This window comes from Phascolarctos cinereus, unplaced genomic scaffold (genome assembly GCF_003287225.1).
Source record: "Phascolarctos cinereus isolate Bilbo 61053 unplaced genomic scaffold, phaCin_HiC Scaffold_726;HRSCAF=1367, whole genome shotgun sequence".
NCBI classification, from domain to species: domain Eukaryota; kingdom Metazoa; phylum Chordata; class Mammalia; order Diprotodontia; family Phascolarctidae; genus Phascolarctos; species Phascolarctos cinereus.
The window spans coordinates 27,441,812-27,447,811 of NW_027556098.1; positions in this window are offsets into that span (position 1 = coordinate 27,441,812).

Genomic DNA, 6,000 nt, shown 5'->3' on the forward strand with positions numbered 1-6,000 from the left:
AACCCTGGGAGGGAGATGCTATTATTATCCTCATTTTACAGATGAAGAAACTGAGACAAATAGAAGTTACGTGATTTGATCAGGGTCACACAATTTGTGTCTGAGGCCAGATTTGAATTCAGGTTTTCCTGACTCTAGGCCTGGCACTCTATCCGCTGTGCCACCTGGCTACCATAAAGACCTACATACACACATACATACATACCTACATACATACATACATACATCTCCCTCTAGCTAATTGAAAATGAATAGGACAAGTTAAAGCAGGGGGAACAAGTAAGAGAACATATTAAGAAAATATAATCATGTGAGGAAATCCAGGAATCAGAGGGAGGAAGCAGGGTGGAGAGCATTTTGATGTAGAAATAGAAGTGATACTATAATCATGGTATATACTGTACTGTCTAGCTCCACAGAAAGAGGAAATAGATAAGTATAGGAAATTTATCACAAGACTGCAGAAGTATAATATTGCAGTGAAAAGGAACCTCATTGAGTTCACTCTCAGTCAAGAGGAAGACCGCTAATCATTTCTTGCCTTGACTTAGGAATAATTTCATTTTTCAAAAGTTGAAAACCAACAGAGGAACTGCTATTGAGTGTAACCACCAAGAAGGAATTAGGAGCTGAAGAAGAAATGATGGGAACTTTGGGAGGAGATAGCTGCTTCATTTTTGAGATTGTGATAGAGATGAAGGAGGACTTGAGTTTGACATGCACCCTAGATTTCGAAGGAAATTATTTAAAGGGTTCAGAGATAGGTAGGATCCCATGGCCACAATTCTGCAGGGAATGGGAGAGAGAGAAATGGGAAATTCTTTAAATTTCTGAAGACAAACAATTCTGAAGGGGAGGAAAAGGGGGATTTGGCTGTGGATGCACAAGTAATGAGAATGAAAACAAATGGATGGTGTGGTCCTATAAGAATAGTGTCAGGAGTACAACTGCTTGGAATAAACTGAGTTTAGGGAGAAAAGGTAAAAAGAACAACAAAAAGTTTCTTATAGTTATATTGTGGAAAGAGAAGGTTCAAGGAAGAGGAAGTATTACTGCTTGGGGTAGCTAGGACAGTGAAAACAGATGAGGGAGCAAAGACAGTTGGCTTCTGTTTTCTCTCATGAAGAATGATTGTAGGCCTGGATGTTAGCTCAAGAAAGCTGGTCCATAGGAAGTTGAAATCCAAGATAAGTAAGGAATTGATGAGAGCATCTAGCTAGCCTTGAAGAGTTCAAATCACAAGGCCCAATCAAGGTGAATCTCAGGGTACTGAAAGAACTAATGAATGGGATTGCTGAGCCACCATCAGTGATCTTAAAAGGTTGTGGAGAATGGAAGAGGTGCCATAGGCCTGGGGAAGGACAAATGTCCTAATTTAAAAAGGGGAGGGGGAAGAGAGTAGAATCTGCAAGCTAAAGGCCAGTAAGGTTGACTTCAATTCCTAATAAAACTCTAGGACATATAATTAAAGGGATGATTAGTGAACATCTAGAAAGAGAATCAGTGATCACAGAGGCAACATGACTTCATCCTGCCAGACTAACAACTTTCCTTTTCTGACAGGGCTATTAGACTTGTAGGTGAGAAGAATATTGCAAATAAAATTCACCTTGATCGTAGCAGAGCACTTTACAAAGGCTCTCAAGCCATTCTTATGAAAAAGATGTAGGTAGATGAGAATACATTTAGATAGAGCCAACATTGTCTAAAAGGTAAGATGCAAAGAGAAAACAGTTTGATGATGACTTTAAGTGAGATGCAGGGTCAAAGGGATCGGTGTTTGGCTCTATGCTGTTTAACCTTTTTTTTTTTTTAAATTAGCTATTTGGATAAAGACAGAGGTGGGCTTTTGGTCAAATTTTTTGATGACCCCAAGTTGGGGAGGGGTAGCCAATGTCTAGCGCAGCACTTCTTAAACTGTGGGTCGTGACTCCATAATGGAGTTGTGAAAAATTTGGCAGTAGTGAAAGGTTTCTGAACGTGCAACAACCAAAAATTAATTCAAAATCAAATGCATAATGAATCCGAGGTGTTTGTGGCAGTGCTTGCCTATGTTGCACCATTCAACTTTACTGCAGCTTTGGTTCTGAACACAAAGCATGTACACTTCGCACTGCACATGCCCTCATGTCACGCAATGTAAAGGGTCACTAGTGGAAAAAGTTTAAGAAACCCCGGCTAGTGAAAGAGTTGGTAACCAAAAATGTTTTGACAGATTAGAACATTGAGTCAAATCTAATGAAGTGAAATTTAATCTAATGGTGTAGTGGATAAAAGGTTGGCCTTGGAGTCAGAAAGACTTAGGTGAAATTCCTCCATCTGATATATACTGATGCAGGTGGGCAGATGATGCACAACATGTGCCCCAAATGGCAAGTTACAGATGAGTCACCAATTTGAATTTCTGAAGAGAATGTTCATACAGCATTTCTTTATATTGATGAAATCATAGGTCTAGACCAAAAAAAAAGTCATTTCTGATAGAGGTTTAAAAATTCAACTTCAAAAATACAAGATGGAGGCAGTATGACTCAACAACTACTCATCTGAAAAAGATATGATACAACACAATAACCATTTATTTATTAAGTGCTATGTGCCAGGCAGTGTGTTAAGCACTGGGTAGAAAACATACAGAGGACTATGGCTAAGGTAGTGAAAGGATTGGAGAGCTTTCCAAATGAGAATTGGTTAAAAAATTGGGGATGTTTAGCCTGGAGAAGAGAAGGGGAAAGGTGTGGATTCTGGAGTCAGAGGACCTGAGTTCAAATTTTGCCTTTTTTGTTTACTACCTGTGTGACACTGGACTTCAGTTTCCTCTCTGGGCTTTAGTTTCCTCATCTGTAAAAGGAGGGAGTTGTACCAGATAGTATCCAAGGTCCCTTCTAGTTCTAAACCTAAGACTAGAGGCAGGGGAATGGGGGTCAGTGAGGGGATGGAGGTATGGTTAATGATTGCTGTTTTCAAGTAATTAATGGTCTTACACGTAAAAGAGGAATTTGTGGGGGACAAGGATTGTAAATTGAGGGGATGCCCATCAACTGGGGAATGGCTGAACAAGTTTTGGTATATGAATGTAATGGAATACTACTGTGCTGTAAGACATGATGAGCAGGCGGATATCAGAAAAACCTGGAAAGACTTAAATGAACTGATGCTGAGTGAAATGAGCAGAACCAGAAGAACATTGTACATGGTAACGGCAACATTGTGCGATGACCAACTTTGATAGACTTAACTCTTCTCAGCCATACGAGGATCTAATACAATTCCAAAACTCATGATGGAAAATGCTATCCACATCCAGAGACAGAACTATGGAGTCTGAATGCAGATTAAAGCATATTATTTTCTCTCTTTTTTTGTTGTTGTCATTGTTTCTTCTTTCTTGTGGTTTTCTGTCTTTGGTTCTAATTCTTCTTTACAACCCAACTAATGTAGAAATATGTTTAATATGATTGTACATGTATAGCCTATATCGGATTGCATGCCATCTTGGGGAAGGGGAAGTGGAGGGAGGAGGAGAAAATTTAGAACTCAGAATCTTATAGAAGTGAATGCTGAAAACTAAAAACAAATAAATGATTTTTTTAAGAGAGGGATTAGGCTTGTTCTGCTTGATCTTTGAGGTCAGAGACAGGAAGGTATGTGCATGGAGGTTGCAGAAAGGAGATTTTAGCTCCATGTAAAAAAACATTTGTTAACAATTACAGTGGAATGGGCTGCTTGGGGAGGTAGGAGTTTCCCCCAATTGAAGGTCTAGATGACCTTTTGATGTTCCTGTTTAGCTATGGGTTAGACTAGATGGAGTAGGAGGATCCTCCCAATTGTGAGATTCTATGAATCTGTAAGTCTTCCTGACCTAGGACACATGGTTCTTATTGGGGAACCCCCTTCTCAGTATATAGTCAATGCATGGAGTGTCTGACTTAACACCTGAGAGAAGCAGAAGTTTTCTTCAGGCATTTGCATTCCTCCAACTGAAAGTCTAGAGTTTGACCATGACTGTCATCCTTAGGGAGTGAAGGATTTTGCAGCTGACCCTTTGGTATGTGTCAGCCTCATTTTCCTTGTTATCCTGAGGAACCCCTGCTACTTCAAAGAGCTTGCTATCCACCCCACCCCACCCCCACATATCCTCAAGTTATACCATAGAACAAGTTGATGCGTTGAAGGTCACCGAAAGCAATAAGTATTATGCAGCATCATAAGGTCTTGAGCTGGAGGGTTTTTGGTATTTGGTGAGTTTGCACGGCCCTCCCTCAGTCAAATCCAATTCAGTTGCAAGTCACATCATCATCTTCCTGATGTCACGGTCCTCTTCCATAACAAAGGACAAACCACATATTTGGTCCAACCTCCTCATTTTACAGTTGAGGAAACTGAGGCCCAAAGAGTTAAAGGGAATTGCCCAAGGTTGTGTGGATGATAAGATTTGGACAAAAGACTTCTGATTCTATGTCTTTCTACTGTGACTGTGTGATACAGAGGATAAAGCAGAGGCTTGTTCAGTTATTTCAGTTGTGTCTGACTCTTTGTGACCCCATTCTGGGTTTTCTTGGCAAAGATAAGGGGGTAGCTTGCCATTTCCTTCTCCCACTCACTTTACAGATAAGATTACTAAGGCAAACAGGGTTAAATGACTTGCCCAGGATCACACAGCTAATAAGTGCCTGAGTGTGGATTTGAACTGATCTTCCTGACTGTAGACTGGTGTTCTATCCACTGTGCCACCTAGCTGCTTCAAAGCAGAGGCTAGGTGGTATTTAATTATTTAGCTTTCTTGTAATTTCACACAAGTGTAGCCCAACCAGGCCATATTAAAAACATGTTCTTTTAAACTAGTTCTTGAGGCATACAAGGAAGCTTGCCTGTCCTTCCCCACAAGAAGGGATCAACTACCCACCTAAGCAAACATCTGAGAGCTTGCCTTCCACTGAACAATGGAACATTATTCCCTGTCCTCATGAAGGGTGAATTTCTTTACATCTTCTGTTGGCTAATTCTTATTGAATTCCCATTGGGGCAGGATTTTACCTGTCTGGGTTCATCAGGAGTGAGGAGGGGGAGAAAGGAGCTAGAGACTTGTCCAAAGGTGCCACTGAATTCTCAGTGATGCATTATTAACCTCTGATAGTTCAAAGCTTGAGAATGGACTTGCTAGTTACAGATAATGATCACTTAGGGCTTCTTTTGACCTTCCTGGCTGGAATGGGCCTCCTAGGCCTGACTGCCACTTTTCCCATGAAACACTCATCTTATATTGTCTCTAACTTTGGAGGAATCACAGGATCATAGATTTAAATCTGAGAGGGGTCTTAGAGCTTATCAAATCTAACTCCTCCATTTTACAGAAGAAGACACTGAAGCTAGAGAGGATGAATGACTTGCCCTGGGTAGTAAATGGAGTAGGATTTGTGTAGATAGGTCTTCTTCTTAGATGCTCTATCCATTAAACCACTGCTTTTCTGGGGCAGGAGGGAAGTGCCTTATTTGTGTTATTTCACTTATCTGTGAGTATCCTTGGAACTTATCATCTCTCCTTCCCTTATTCCTTATAGCTCTAATATTTCAATATTCTTGTGGACCAGCACCTCTGGTGTGAAGGCTTGCTAAGCCCTTCTCAGGGCTGTTCATCCACTTTTGGTGTCCACCTGGCACTCAATGGCACCTGTGGCTCCAAGAAGCTGTACCATGTGCAGCGGCCACACCTCGATAAATTGTTTCAGGCAGATGGGCCAAACCAAGCTGAGGGCAACCAACAGGCCTCAAACCCTGTTGGTGAGTTAGTAGTGAAGACTTCATCCGGTGGACTAGGTGAGTGAGAATAATTCGTGCCGATGGCCATAAAGGTGCCTGAAGCAGATGCTGTGGAGTGCTTAGAGCTTAGACATGGAAGATGCCAAGTTCATCCACTGCTTCCTGACCCATTGCCAATCATCCTGACTTTTGTCTTGCCATTGGACTTTGATGACTCTGGAAAAGAGAGTGAGGCTGATG